We start from the raw sequence: 16,008 nt of genomic DNA, 5'->3' as shown, positions 1-16,008 counted from the left end.
ATCACGTGTTCTTACGAATAGCGAACTCGTCAGCATTGGTCGTCCTTTGACGTCAATTGCTCAGGATGGCTCATGGGGTGATCACCCACAAGACTCCCCCCGTCAAGCAGAAATACCAGTTACTCCCCCAACTCAAGTCACCACTCCGGTGATTGAAGATGAAGACTTTGTGGCCCAACCAACTCCATCTCCACAAGCGTCGCCAGCGTTCCGCAGGCTTCGCAAAGGACCAAGGCCACAGGTCACTCTGTCAAGTGTTCCAGAAGGAGAAGAGCGCCAATCCGTTTCACGTCAAGTCTTTCCTGAAGCCTCTCCAACTGTGAACAACCCCAAGACCGAAGCCAACATGGCTGAAGATATTCCGGCTGCATCAGCCGATGACCAAGAAGAACCAAGAGAAGAAGAAGAACGTGTTGCTACACCCCCAACCAACCAAGTTGTTCTCGAGGAGAACGTGTCTGACCCTCCAGCTACTCAAGTGGAGGTTAACAACATTGAGGCGACCACCAACACCAACACTGAAGCCAATGACGTTGTCATGGATGAAGCTAATGTGGCGCCTGAAGTCAATGTGGTGCCCGAAGTGATAGCACCTGAAGTCAATGCTGCACCTGATGCAAATCTGCAGCCTGAAGTCACTGCCACTGCCACTGCTCCTGTACCGCCTCCCAGGCCACATACTATTGAGCAAGCATACAACTATGGTCAGCTGGTCACTGTCAGATGGCCTATTCTGGTTCCTCCTCCTGCTGCTGGTCCGCAATTTGATTATCATGTCGAGCACAGGCCTCAGGTCCAGAAGCCAAAGCCAAGACTGCCCAGGTTTCCAGGTACTGCCACTTCACCAGGGTCCTTCAATGCAAATGGCTTCATTGCGCACAACACTTTCTTTGATAGCGCCAAGAACCCCTATTCCAAGCCAAGGATTTCATCAGATCGGTTCTGGAGCTATCAGCAGCGCAGTTATTATTCTTGTGTTCTTTATGATCAAGGGCGCATCTTCCCTCATATGCGTCTTGACTGTGAAGCCATTGCTGGATTGCCATGCCTTGAAGAAGCCCTTGACTGCTTCCGTGATGCTGGATTGCTGAATTTTGTGACTGATAAGGAGCATTGGAATGAAGAGCTTCTGCTGCAATTCTATGCCACCCTCCACATTCGCGGCTACAATAGGGATCCGAAGACATGGGTCCTTGAGTGGATGACAGGCAACGTACACCATGAAGCTAAAGCTTTTGACATTATTGAGCTCACTGGTCTGCCCACTCCAGGTGAACTATATGAACCTGGTTGTCAGCTTCACCGCAATGCTTTGGAGAGCATCTTTCAGAAGCCAGAGCCCAACATGAGCCAAATGCTGAGCATGATGAAGCCCTTGCCACATGACGCTGATTACCCAAAGGAGTTCTTTGTCGAAGACCTTGAGTATCTGCCCCGCACTATTTATCACATCATCAGGCGAACTCTATGGCCTGTCAAAGGACATTCTTCAGCAGCAAAACTTGAAGGAGCAATGAAGACTTTGGTCTTTTATATCTTCAACGGCATCAGCTTCAATACTCAAGACTTCTTTATCAGGCAGTTGGCTGCATCAGGCTCTGATCTCTTTGGACTAAAGTTCTACGCTCCATGGGTCATGCGCCTCATCAAGCTACATTCAGCTGTCAACTATCAGCCCTCTGCTCGAAACCATCTGATCTTTCTGCCAGAGGTTGATATGTCAGTTGAAGCCATATACCCAGAGCCTGCCAAGGAGCCTGTTTGTCTTCACAATGCTGATCACCAATGCTTCACGCAACCCATTGAAGGAGTTCAGGCAGTCACTCGTGTTTATCCTTTGGCTGGCAATACACGCTTACCTCACCGTGCTCAAACTAAAGCCACTGAAAGCACTATTGCTCAAAGGCCTCGGAAGCGATCTCGTGTTCTCAATGACCGAGAACTTCTCGTTGCCCTGCATCAGAAACAGGATAAGCATCACTACTGGCTGAAGCGGCAGATGCAAAGCCTCTTGGTGGACGTCAATCGCATTCGCAATCTTGCCACCAAGAATGCCTTTGTTACACATGAAACCTGTCAGAGGTCATGGAAGAGTTTGACATTGCTGAGTGCTGAAGCAGATCTTCAAGACGATGGCTTCACTGAAAGATTCAAGTTTGACTCCACTCCTCCAAGGAATGTTGTCTTGCATCGAACTCCCTCTCTTGAAGACTCTGATTATTCCTCCTCCACTGCGACGGTGAATGCCAGAGTGATAGATGATCAAGATGATGCTACTTCACCACCTCCAACTTCAGCGCGTATCGACACTGCTCCAAGTTCTTCTGCACCGCCAAATCCCGACGCCGACCCTGCATCTTCTCCTACTCCTTCTGGGAACGAGTAGAGGCTCTATGTCTTCAAACCTTTTTGGTCCTTACTGACAAAAGGGGGAGAAGCATATGAGTTGATAGTCTTCAAGCGGGTCCAAATGGGCGGTTGCTTTATATTTTGCCTAGTGTTTACAACTCTCGCTTTTGATACATTTCGTTCTTTGAGTTGTAACACTTAAACTTGATGGTCGTCTGCTACTTATTTGCTACTCTGTGATGCGATGATAAATTCCGCATGTGCGATGATAAATCCCGCACGAAGTCATATTGCAGACATCCATTTTTCATTATGCATATCATTATGCATTGCATTCCAAAAGCAAATTACTTATATGCACATCTTCAGGGGCAGCCTTTTGCTACTTATGAAGCCATACCTAAATCCTCTACAATTTCACATACTTTTATCCCCGTTGAAAACTTTCAACCAGTTTGTCATCAATCACCAAAAGGGGGAGATTGTAAGTGCATCTAGGTGCCACCCCTATGCTTGGCTTTTGGATATTGACGACAAACCCTGGTTGAGGGACTCAATGTGTTTGTGAGAATTGCAGGATAACACAGGTAGTAGTCCCTCATTGATTCGGTTTCCTACCGGAGATGACCCCTAAAAATGTATGAGACATTGAAGACCAATGGTGGTATGTGAAGATATTCACATGAAGACTATGACAAGAGAAGCATTGCGTGAAGACTATGGAGCGCGAAGACTTAGTTGTTTGTTGTTTCCTTTTCTTCTTTGTTGAGTCGTAGGAACCACCGTATCTGTTAAGTGGGGTCCCAGTGAACAAAGTCAGAGTGACTGAAGTGATGCTCAACCAAATCCTATGTCTTCGAGCGAAGACAATGAGAGCAAATCTTATCCAGAGCTGGATGAGTCAGCTTTACTTATAGCCCAAGTCAAGCTGCCGCGTGTGTTTGAAATCTGACCGTTGGAACAAGTGTCAGTTCCTTAGTGATTCAGGGTCATTTCAGACAAATCAGGTCGGGTTTCCTAGTGGCTATAAATAGCCCACCCCCTACACCATAAATTGGTGGCTGCTCAGAGTTAGTGCACGGCTTTTGTGGTTTGAGAGCAACCCACCTCCGAAGCTTTTGAGAGAGAGAAATCCTTGCGAGGACCAAGCCCAAACACCCAGAGCCAAAGAGTGTTAGGCATCACTGAAGTCTTTCTGTCCGTGTGATCTAAAGACTTGTTACACTTGAGGACTGTGAATCCTCCAGCCGGTTAGGCGTCGCGTTCTGAGCATCCAAGTTTCATTGTGGATCGCCGGTGAACAAAGTCTGTGAAGGTTTGGAAGTCTACTTTGAAGACTTACCAGAGTGATTGGGCGAGGACTGGGTGTCCTTAGCTCAAGGGGAATAAGGTCAAGACGCGGTCTTCTGAGTTGAATCTCAGCCTCCCTAACCAGACGTACAGTTGTCACAGCAACTGGAACTGGTCCAACAAATCATGTGTCCTCAACAAGTGACTGGTTCTATCCTCTTCCTCTCTTTACTTACAGTTTGTCTTCGTGAAGTCATTGCCTAGTTGCTTTACCTATTTGTCTTCACTACGTGACTACTATCGTTGTTTGGCTTCATACCATCTTCCATCCTGATCCTTACTACATAGCTGCTATTAGTCTTCGTGCTTTCACTTCATTGCATACTTGACTATGGCTTGCTTAGTGTAGTTTAACTTCCGCTACATATCAATAGGTTCATTTCTATTGTTTGTCTTCGAAACACTCATGTTTTGAAGACTTTCATAAAAATCGCCTATTCACGCCCCCTCTAGTCGATAACTAGCACTTTCACTAGTTAGTAGGAGGAGTTAACTCACACGTGCATGCATGGAAAAGCTAGTTGTTAGATAGGTTAGTTGAGGACCGAGTAATCAGCAAAGGAGTTCGACGCCGGCTGAATCGTGTGTCGACTTGAGATGTTGTTATTCCTAGCCTAGATACCAGCTAGTGGAGAGATCAGTGGATGAAGTAGTTGTGGCCTTGACAATGTGTTCGTGCGTGGGTGTGCATGCAGTAGTGGATTAGTGGCTTAGTGCGTGGGTGTGTTGGCCATGTGAGACGGCTATATAAGCCCATATAATTGCATTGTGTGAGTCGTGAGAAGAAATACAAGAAAAGGCACAAGATGCGTGCGTGCCAAGTCTGCGTGTGTGTTCTTCTACCTCTACTGTGCGTGTGTGTTCCTTCTTCCCTGGGGCAAGGCCAACACTCTTTTGCATCCTTATTCATAATCTAACATCTAAAAATTAAGGAGCACTTATAGATATGTTGGCAAATTACTCGATATTCCATCTGCTCTTGTGAATTGACTTGTATTTCAAGAAACCATTATTCACACCAGCTAAGGTTGGTGTAGTATTTATTTACTTGTTGATTTTTGTTTTGGTGTTTTCATTGGTCGAATGTCTATAGATATTTCTATTCATAACTACCAAGTGATACATGTCCATTATCCCTAAAAGAAAATGTTTATATATGCTGATTTAAATTTCATTACTTTTGTATTTAAAGCTTATGCACTAATCAAATATTTTTTTCCTACCAAATTGAAATAGAGATTTTCTACCATCCAAAAATGAGATTGTCTTCGCACTGGAAACAAAACTTGAAGAAGATTCGAAACGTGTTACTGACCGCATGTTTTAGTTTACTTGGTACTAACCCAAATAGAGTCATGGAATGATCCATATGTTTTTTGTGCGAAGCACAAACAAATAGAATACATATACCACAGACTTTTTTTGAGTTGCCATATACCCCAAACAGAAAAATGTATATCCAATTAAAATTATTTCGGTTTGTATTGAAGGTTATGCATATGGACTACTACTATTGAAATAGTGCGCGCAGTCAAATGAAAAAATGATTACTAGTACGTATGTGTCAACAATCTAACTGATCCAAGTTCTATACATATTAGAAAAGGCAGTTTTGCTAAAGCACATCTAGATGTGCCATAAATATTGTACATCTAAGTCTTATATCATAGATCTTACGCGGAGATTCATGTGAGTATTTTGTTTTTCCTTTTTCTTTTCTTTCTGTGCTTGATTGAGTCACTTAGTGCCCTAGACATACCCAAGGGCATGCTCAGTGCATCATGACGGTCTCGAAGCAGTTGAGGCCGTCGAACGCCATCTGGAACCCAGCATGCCGCTGCACCGTGGACCCGCCGGAGTATCCTTGTTTCTTCTCCTCAGCGTCCACCTTGTGAGCCGCCGGTTTGGACGTGCCGCTGGAGACGTGCTTGCCGACAGAGCCGGTGTCACGGTGTTAGAATTAGTATTGTATACAAATAGGGCTTTACATACCGTATATGACTTGTACTTGTACTAACCCTTTGCATATATATAAAGAGCTACGCACCGCACCCTTGATGCGTATGAATCCCTCAGCTATCGCAACCCTAAACTCTATATGATAGTATTCGAGGTGTATTAGTGATAATATTCGACGATGTACGGACGCAAGAGATGATGTAGTTTTGCTTATAATTGAATGCATCCTAATTTGAATACTACTTTATTTTGCGATTTGATTTTGCTTATTGAATGCTCAAATTGGAAAACTACTCCTGGACGACGAAATAATGATCTAACTTAGGTTTTTTAGTACATATATTTAATTGTAGACGTTTAATATTTGAATTATGGACATAGAAAATGTTGTACTCGGACGGTGAAAGTCTCCCGGGGGAGTGCGACTGGTGCCACGACGACCGAGGCCAGTGCGACAGGCCTCACCTGGACGAAGATCGGCGCTTCAGCATTAAGCTGGAGGAGACCTTCGATGTTGAAACGGTACGCAACGATGACAAGTGTTATTCTTTCGTAATTAAGCACGACTTCAAATATTTCAACGTGTACTTTTCATCTTTTACAATTCGACTAGCTTACCACATGCCATGCAAGACGCTATGTCTTGGAGAGGATGGGTTTTGAAGACCATGAAAGTTTCAAAACAAAGAAAATTCACCTAAGGACCCATCATGGTGTGGATTTTGAAGTAAAGTTGTACAATTCTGAGAGCGTAACCCATTTTGTTTGCAAAAAATGGGAAGCACTTTGCAAGATATATGGTTTTGATGAGGGTATGCTTGTCACCATGGATCTTGGTGATCCTGAAATCGAGCAAGACAATATGGACATTTGGGTCCTTGTTGATACGCCTCCAATTCTACCGCTATGTGAGTTTCTCAAACATAGTTATTAGCTAATTTATATTGTTTATTTCAAAATAGTTGACAGCTTATTTCCATTGACAGCTTATTTTCATTCTTCAAAGAATGTGCGGAAGATGATAGACAAAACCCACTACACCGATGGCTCCGAATTAACTTATCAGGAGAAAAATCATCTGGTCGGATTTTGTACTGATATTGAGAATTACAATATCTACAATCAAACTCCTCAACATTATGGTCAATACGTGCCACTAGTGCATGTGTTGAACTACGGTAACTACCATGGAGATACCCTGGTAATATTTTTTACTATTACGACATCCATGCATCTTTTGCATACTTCTAAAACTAGTACATCATTGCTAATTATGAAGTTATTACTATGTTTTTCAACAGAGAATCCAAAGGATTGTGTGCCTCATTTGATGTATCAGAATGGCAGCCTTCGTGTTTATACATATATCCAGGTCATCCTACGAATCTCAACTGTCCATACCGGATTTCTCAAAGAAGTGGAGACATGCTAATCAAAGAATGGAAAAAATGTATGGACAGTCGTAAGGAGGTTCTTGGAAGCAAAAGGAAGCGAAGCGCAAGAATTGGAGACAGGATGATCTCCATTCTCCATAATGGAGAGTCAGGGTCTATATTATTTTATGCTATTTTACCTTAAAGATGGTATTTAGGTCCTACCTAATACTGATGATTATGTGCTAAGAACATTTAAGTAGGGTTGGTTCGATGACTATGAGATGATGATCGTATGACTTGTTATTAATAACGAGTAGAAGTTGTATGATGATGATTAGTAGGACTTGTTATTATATATGATGATGCATGATGCGAGCATGAAGAGTTATTATATATCAGCAGGTGAAATGAACATGGATTGGATTGAAGTGAAGGCAACATGCATGTGGTGCATGTCGAAAGTAGTACAATCCAAACTTGATCAAAGTTAGGATTAGTATTACTTTCGACATGCACCACATGTTGCCTTCACTTCAATCTAAGCCATGTTTAGGCATAGCGGTAGCGTTGGTAAACTAAGCACAGAGATATAAGAGAGGACACTTCTCTCTATTAGCTAGCTAATAACAACCTAAATTAACCCCCTAAACCCCTAAACCAGCCCCTTTCAAAAAAACCTCAGCTCCAGCCAGCTGCTGACGCGTGGATGCCTTTTGGTCTCGGTTGGTGTCACCAATCGGGACCAAAGGCCCCCCTGCCTGGGCTGGCCGCAGCAGCCACATGGAGGCCCATCTGTCCCGGTTCTTGTAAGAACCGGGACTAAATGTCAAGGACATTAGTAACGACCTTTTAGTCCCGGTTCTAAAACCGGGACAGAAGGCCCTTACGAACCGGGACAAACGGCCCTTTTTCTACTAGTGTACCATGACAACAGTTTTTTCGCCCAAAACTGCTGCCATGGCAGCCCATTTGCTTTTGGTCGATAGTTAGCGTTTTTTGTGCGATTCTGTTTAGTTTTAGCCAGAACAAGAGGTCTGTGTGATCCCTGGCGACATTGTAGGATGCCTGGCGCACGCTGGGGTCGTGCGATGGCATGATAAGAAGCTGAGCGAGCTTCTTGGCATGCTTCCCTTTTAATCACCGAATAAAGAAAAGGAGATAAAGAGCCGAAAAGCTTTGAGTTCTTCGCTGCGCAAAACCACCCATGTTCTCTCTCACACAATTGTAGTTCGGGCCAACAACTTTCATCAGAACCGCCCGGTCAGGTGGCAAAAGATATGGGCTACTCTATAATGTGAGAGATCAAATTTTTAGTTCATCTTTCTAGTGCTAAATGTGTCTCCACAAAGAGTACACACATTAAGGTGTGTTGATTAAGTTACATACCCATCAAGTTAGGCATCCTATAGCTGTACTACTTATGAACATTAATCACAATACCCCACCAATCTCTAGTTGCGTGAATAATGTTTGGCCAAGTACCAGTGAAAATCTGAAAACTAGCCTGCGGGTGTACAATGAATGTTGTAGATCAAAGGAGGGATCTCTAATCAGCCAGTTAAACGTCATTTAGCAGATATCTCCTTTTCTTAACCATGTATTATTTGCCGATGGGCTTATCGTAACTCCTCCTCGTCCCATGGTGAACGCGGATTTATAAAGCACAGGTTTCTGGACACCCCTTATCCATTCCTTTCAATACCGCTTTGAGATCCGTACGACACAATTAACTTACAGCACAAATTTTTCTCTTTTTTGTTCCTTCAAAACAAAACGACATATGAACCTCAAACTTTGCAGGACAACAAAACATTCTTACTAAAATATGAGAGAAAAAATTCAGATTTTTTTGTCAGACATAAATATACAAAATGAGATTTTTGGAGTAAAAAACATTATTTTTTTTGTATATATGATCCATGAAAAAATCTGAAGGTTTTTTTTCACATTCTAGTTAGAATGTTTTGTTGTCCAATAAAGTTTCAAGTTCATATGTTGTTCTATTTAGGAGAAACAAAAAAGACAAAAGTTGCTCGCATGAATCGCGATGTAAAAATGAATAACAAGATAAGGGGGTGTAGGAAAGCCTATGCTTTCTCAAATGTTAACCGTCCCATGGCGCTGCTACCATGGTGAATGCCGTGGAGGTAGGCGGACCCAAGACAGCCTGAAGTGAGGTGGCCACAGCAGGTAGGAATCCCAACGGTAGCGACGCAGGAGCACACCGGGCCGAAGCTCCCCTCGGTGGGGAGGGCCAATTCCCGGGACGCTACCTGTGGGCCATGCGAGGATGCCTGAGGCATCGGTCTAGGCAGTCACAACCGACGCGGGAGAGCAGGACCGCGTAGTCTGCGACGTGCCGTCTACACTGTCGTAGAGGCGAAGTAGAGCGGTGCGTTGACGCAGCGCTACAACTGTCTACCAGCTCCACATGCATGTGGCAGTGATACCGTGATAGTGCGCATCCAGGTGCGGTGACCTCCAACTGCAACCTCAGCGGCCATGAGCTGCCCCAAACACGTCAAATTGCAGCAAGTCTGTTCTCAGAAGCTGCACCTGAACTTCAAATTGCAGCAAGTCTGTCCAAGTCCCAAAAACGTCTTATATTTATGTACAAGAGGGAGTATATGATTACAATGATGCAGCTTGGATAAGGAACGACACTTTATCGATGTATTTCTGGAGCAGACAATATTGCCTCATCTCTGCACTCGTCATCATTTGCTATTGGTGATGATCGCCTCACTCGTGCATTTGCTATTGGTGATCTAGAACGTGAAGTGTAGTGAAATAAGGATGCAGATGCAGAGGCTCGAGAGAAAGTAAAGAAGGCTTGATTGCTGTGTGACTCGAGAGATGTATTTTTATTTCGAGGCTTCTGGCTCATGCATGTGGCCATACGAGTTTTTACCTAATAGTGTTTTCTTGATGCCTTCCAATCCTTTGAGATATGCACCCAGACACTCGTGTTCTTGAACTCACACTATGAAAGTAGATAGAGATAGGGAAAAGGATGCTACTTGCAGTAGCGTTTGTAGTTGCATTTGCAGCATGGAAAGCTGGGTCAGAAGTAATAACATTTATAGTACCCGGCTAGTAGTAGCATGTAGTCTAGTATTACCACAAGCAAGGATCTGTATGAATTAATGATTTCAGTACTTCTATAGCCCATGGATTTAATTTACTACACCCTCTGATCAATATTAATTGACGCACACTTTGTACAGTGCGTCAATAAATATTGATAAGAGGGAGCACGTTATACAATTTATTGGTTTCCGTATGGCAAGCATGTACGGTTTTCATATAATCTGATTAATCCTAAAATTTTGTACAGTAGATATGAAATATAAGCGTGTACGGTTACCGCATGTTGGTTTATGGTACCAGGGTATACAAGCACATTTCTTACATCTGTTCACATGACTGCATTAGGCGTCAATAAAAAGCTCTTAGTACTGATACTCTGACAATTTGTGAGTGTAAATGAAAACCACATAAGGTGATCTAGGGGCATGTGTGTTTGTAGCCGGACCACTAACCAGCATATGACGTGTGCATATAAAATGCTTGCTTAGTAAGTTGGTACAGGATACACTTTCCTACGGACTAATTATACATGCATGGAACAACACAAACCTCGTAAGGAAATAATTCACGAGAATCTATCCCTTGTCCCTACTAGTTGCAGTTTCGAATGGAGTGGTTTTTTATGCCTCTTTTGCTTGCATGACGGTTGTGGATTTGTGGTCAAGATTACTTCTGATACACCAAATTCAACTAAAACACACCACAGCAAAAGAGAAAGAAAGAAGTAAAGCTCAACGAAAATCCCAATAGCTCTTGCTTGTTGACTGTGATCCATCCTTTTAACATCTCTGTCTCCAGCTTCCCATCCAGCATAGTCTCACAGTCCAAGTGAGTCGCTGCCGTGAACTTGCTAGCACCACCCTGGGGTTGACGAGCTCTCTCCTACCAACCAGTTCTACGCATCCTCCATTTCCGTTTCCCTTCTCCGTCGACAAACCTGCCAGGTGATCAAATGCGTCTCGTCTTCTTCGAAATCTTCCATGGTTTCCCGCTACCAAAGCCGCCTTCATCCCGCCAGCATAACAACACTGCCACAGTTTCCTCTGCTAGCTCGTCGATGCCCATACCAGTCGTCATTCCATGCCCGCATGTGGAGAGAGTATGTCTAATTGCATCTCTCCTGTTGTCTCCAGTTCCCACGTGTTTCTAAACTTCTTGGATTCCTTCATCATATCTCTTTTGCATGGTTGCCAATTATTTGTATTCAAAAATGTGAAATAAAAGTAAGAGTGAATATAAACTGTGGATGAATTACTGTAGCTTGCTATCTGCTCATGTGAATAGGCTTATATAGCAGGAAAGCAGTATTTACACAACCGAAGGTTGGTGCCGTATTTATTGTTCACTATTTCTTTTGCATGCCCTTTTGTCGTTCGAAAATTCCAATAGACATTTTTGTTCCAGAACACCATGTATGTGCACATTCCCTAAGAAAAGCTAAAAAAAAGTTGTCATTCGTATTCCTAAAATTCCTTTTCTTTGTATATTTGAAATGAAGCTAATGCACTAATCAAATAGTACTTGCACTAATCAAAATAGAGGTTGTCCTGGCAAGCAAACCGGAACAAGATTCAACATTTTGTCGCCAACCACATATTTTAATTGTACTGTAATGAGACTGACTGACTGTCTGACTCAATGATCTATATTTTTTTTGGTGTGAAGAATTGATAAAATAAATACTCGATTCCCTATATTTTTAAGCTTTTCCTGTGGCTAAATTATTTTTTTGAAACGAAGGCAAAAAGATTTGCCTCATCGATTAATTAAGCAGAAGAGAATTGCCCAGTTAATTAACGGAAAACCGGGTGAAAAACCGATACAGACCAACCACACGTAGACTACTCTCAGAGCATGCAACCTCACAACCAAACCCAACACCTACCGACCACCAATACATCGCAAAGACACCCCCAACAAGATTAAATAGCCAAAGAGCGCGGGCACCACCAAATCAACGAATACAAGTCAGGCCATAAGGACAACCCAAGAGACTGGTAACCATCCATCAAGCACCTGCGGTCACCTTTTTTGTGGCGCCACTCTTCTTTTCTTTGGTCCTAAGAGCCTCCTCCACAATCGCCTTGCCAGATCGAGGGCTCACCCTCTCCAAACGTTTGATCAAGCTGTGAAGCTCTATCTGGAAAAGAATCTCATTGACCTTGTCACGCATAGAAACCTGCCCAACAATCACCTGCGAGTGAGTGCCCGCGACATCGCACTACTAGGGAAAAGCCTAGCAGTAGCGCGGGTCTAAGGGCTATCAGTAGCGCGGGGCACCGTGCTACTGATACGGCGCTACAGCTAATGTTTAGCAGTAGCGCGTTTTGACACGCGCTACTTAGTAGTAGCGCCTTAGCAGTAGCGTTTTCCTGTCCAGCACTAAAGAGCGCTACTACTATATTTTCACATATCTTTTTTTGCTGCATATTTGCGATGTTTTTGTACAGGTTTTATACAGTATTCTAATCATATCATAAACATGCAATATGCTCATCATATCATACACATAATAGTCTCATCATATCATCCAACACAAGTCATGTCGTCATATCATAATCATGATATAGCTATACAAGTTACATGACATGTCTCATCATACATAATGTAGTACTTCTTGAGGCGCCGGTTCGTATCCCTCTGTTGCACTAGCGTGAACCTAAACTAACTATTTTCCGTTTTGGCTCTCCTATCGAACCCTCTCTGGCTGTAAAACAACTTTGGCTACAAATGTGTATAGGAAGGAGAGAAAAAAGTTTGAATGCCATGCATGGGTTTCTATCTCTCAGAGGTATTCTGCAAAACATGTTCTAAAATGTTTGATCACTGAATTTTACAAATTGAGCAAATACACCCCAGGTAACATTGATCACATGGACACTAAATGTCTTCAAGATGTATTAAGGAGATTCCTAGAGGACAAGAAGTATTTAGTCATACTAGATGATGTTTGGGCTCCAGAAGTAGTCAATGACTTGTTTGGAGCACTCGTCCAAAATTCTAAGGGGAGTAGAGTCCTTATCACAACACGCATTGATGATGTGGCCCACCTTGCTTTCACGATAGAAGAATAACACTAACTCCTCTATCAAATAAGGATCCATGGGAGCTCTTTTGTAAGACTGCTTTCCCAAAAGATACAGATCACCATTGCCCCACAGAATTGGCAGAATTAGCACATGAAGTAGTTTGCAAGTGTAAAGGTAAACCTCTTGCAATTGTCACAGTTGGCAGGACCCTCTTTGTGCGTGACAAGACAAAAGAGGAATTCAAGCGAATACGTGATCAGCTGGACTGAGAGCTTCTTAATAATCCAAGCATGGAGGATGTTAGAAACATCCTTCACTTGAGCTTTATCTATCTTCCACCTTACTTGAAAGGTTGTTTCTTATACTGTAGCTTGTTTCCAGAAGACTATCTTTTCCAAAGGAAAAAGCTTGTACTCCCTCAATTTTTATATACAAGGCCACAAATTCATAGTAAAGGTACCAAGGAAAAATTTAATGCATACTTTGCAACCCAACTTTTGTCTTTTTTACTGGGATCATTAATACGCAACATGCATGCAAGGAAAGTTAGTGGAGGAAGTAGCTAGTGTTATTATGATGGCATGCATGCAAGTATTAAACAGATTGCTAGTACGAGAAAATATCGTTATAATTCTTTCCTCGATTACTGTTGGTGGCCTTGTATAGATGCAAAACATATATTCCATAGTGGCCTTGTATAAGTAAATGGAGGGAGTACGGTTATTGATAGCTGAGGGGCTCATCGAGGAGAGGGGTGAAAGCACACTAGAAGAAGTGGCAGAAAGCTACGTGAAAGAATTGGTTCATAGAAATATGCTACAACTTGTTGAGAGGAACTCATTTGGCAGGATAAAGAAAATCAGAATGCATGATATACTACGTGAACTAGCGGTTGTATTGTGTGAGAAAGAATGTTTTGGTATTGCATATGATGAGGATAAACACAGTGGATCTTTTGATAATGATGGCCGTCGATTGGTCGTGCACAAACTAAAGAAGGACATTCACCATTCAGTCCCAAGTATATACCGCCTTCGATCTGTCATCGCATTGGACCACAGTATGCCATGTTCCACTCTTCTGCCTCGGATAGCGGAGAAGGCTAGATATATGTCAGTGTTGGAGTTGAGTGACCTGCCAATTGAGAAGATTCCAAATGCTATTGGGGATCTTTTCAATCTCCGACATTTGGGTTTGCGGAATCCAAAGGTGAAGCTGCTCCCGAAGTCAATTGAGAAGCTTTCGAATTTGTTGACGTTGGACCTATATAGGAGTAACATAGAAGAGTTGCCTATTTGGATAGTCAAACTGCAGAGGCTTAGACACTTATTCGCTCAGAAAGCAAGTGATCGATCTGAGCGAGTTTTCAGGTGCCTCAGTGGTATATGCATCCCCAAGGTTTTGAGGAACCTGCAGACGTTACAAACATTGGAAGCACAGAGTGGGTCCATTAGACATCTGGGTGAGCTCGGGCAGCTTAGAAGCTTGAGAATATGGAATGTGGAGGGAGTCTACTGTGGACACCTCTGTGAATCTCTAGCTCAGATGCAATCTTTGTCCCACCTGACTGTGGGCGCGAGTGATGAGAATGTGATTCTCCGGTTGAATGCTCTCCCGCCAAACCTTCAAAAGTTACGGTTGAATGGACAGCTAGATGAAGACACACTGGACCAGTCTCGTCCAAGAGGCAGGGCGATGCTTGTATTCATTGCGTCTATATTGGTCACAGCTGAGAGGAGATCCTCTTCCTTCCCTTTCTCGGTTGTCAAATTTGACGGAGCTAAGGTTCAGCAATGCCTACAATGGGGAGAAGCTGGCATTTCTCACTGGGTGCTTCCCCAAGCTGAAGAGAGTCATTTTGCGAGACCTGCCTAGTCTGAAGTGCATGGAGATACACAAAGGTGCCATGGCGAGCCTAGAAGAGCTGACACTTTGGAACCTCAGCAACATGATGGAGGTTCCACGTGGTCTTGAGTTCCTTGTGACCCTCCGGGTTGTAACCTTTTATGAAATCACCCCAGAGTTCTTGAAGTTGCTGCACAACTGCCCTAGAATCAGAGGTACAAGGTGGTGGTACACTCTGCGGAACTGACTGTTGCGGTTCTATCTGGAAGTGTTTATGTAAGTCATTCTATTGTCTACTACTAACTGAATACTTGTTTTCCCGCGTTACTTTAACCTGTTCCTATCTAATTGGCTAGGCCACTCGAAGAAGATGTTCTAGACCACATGAATTGTCCAAAGGGTCCAGTTCAATGTATTAGACTTGTTGGCAATAAGCCATGTGCTGCTGGAGGTGTCCTGGACTCCAACAAGACTACATATTTCAAGAGCCACACCTGTTTCCAAAGAGATGTGTGAGCGTGCAGTGTGGCTGCTAACTTGGCATGCATCACCTCTGTTTGAGTGAGAGTTTAGGGGGAAAACGCACCACACTTTGATTAGGCTCTTGGCCGGGTTATATACAGATTACACAGCGGCCAGGAGAGATCATGGGGGCGTCCCACGAACCACAATCGTGCGCCACTACCAGAGACAACCGGCAGCACGATCTGCTAGTCTGCAGGTCGTATGTGCCGCGTACTATACATGAGGCAGGCACATACGATATGGACTACGTACAGTCTAACACCCCCCGCAGTCGTGACGTCGTCACCGGCGATGCAAAGATTAGACCTGAACTCAGAGAAAACGTCCGAGGTCAAGCCTTTGGTCATGATGTCCGCGAGCTGCGGCCGCGTGGGGACGTGGAGAACACGGAACTCGCCGAGCGCCACACGCTCGCGCACGAAGTGGATGCCGAGTTCGACGGGCTTCGTCCGGCGGTGATGAACTGGGTTGACGGACAAGTAGAC

General features: G+C 43.6%; 1 pseudogene; it reads left to right on the top strand.

Annotated features, from left to right (window-relative positions):
- Positions 1 to 12,826: 12,826 nt before the first annotated feature.
- Positions 12,827 to 15,245, top strand: LOC123170712 (disease resistance protein RPM1-like; annotated as a pseudogene).
- The last annotated feature ends 763 nt before the right edge of the window (positions 15,246 to 16,008 follow it).

Source organism: Triticum aestivum, chromosome 7D, assembly GCF_018294505.1.
Source record: "Triticum aestivum cultivar Chinese Spring chromosome 7D, IWGSC CS RefSeq v2.1, whole genome shotgun sequence".
In the NCBI taxonomy this organism is placed as follows: Eukaryota; Viridiplantae; Streptophyta; class Magnoliopsida; order Poales; family Poaceae; genus Triticum; species Triticum aestivum.
This window is presented reverse-complemented; position numbering and strand designations above follow the sequence as displayed.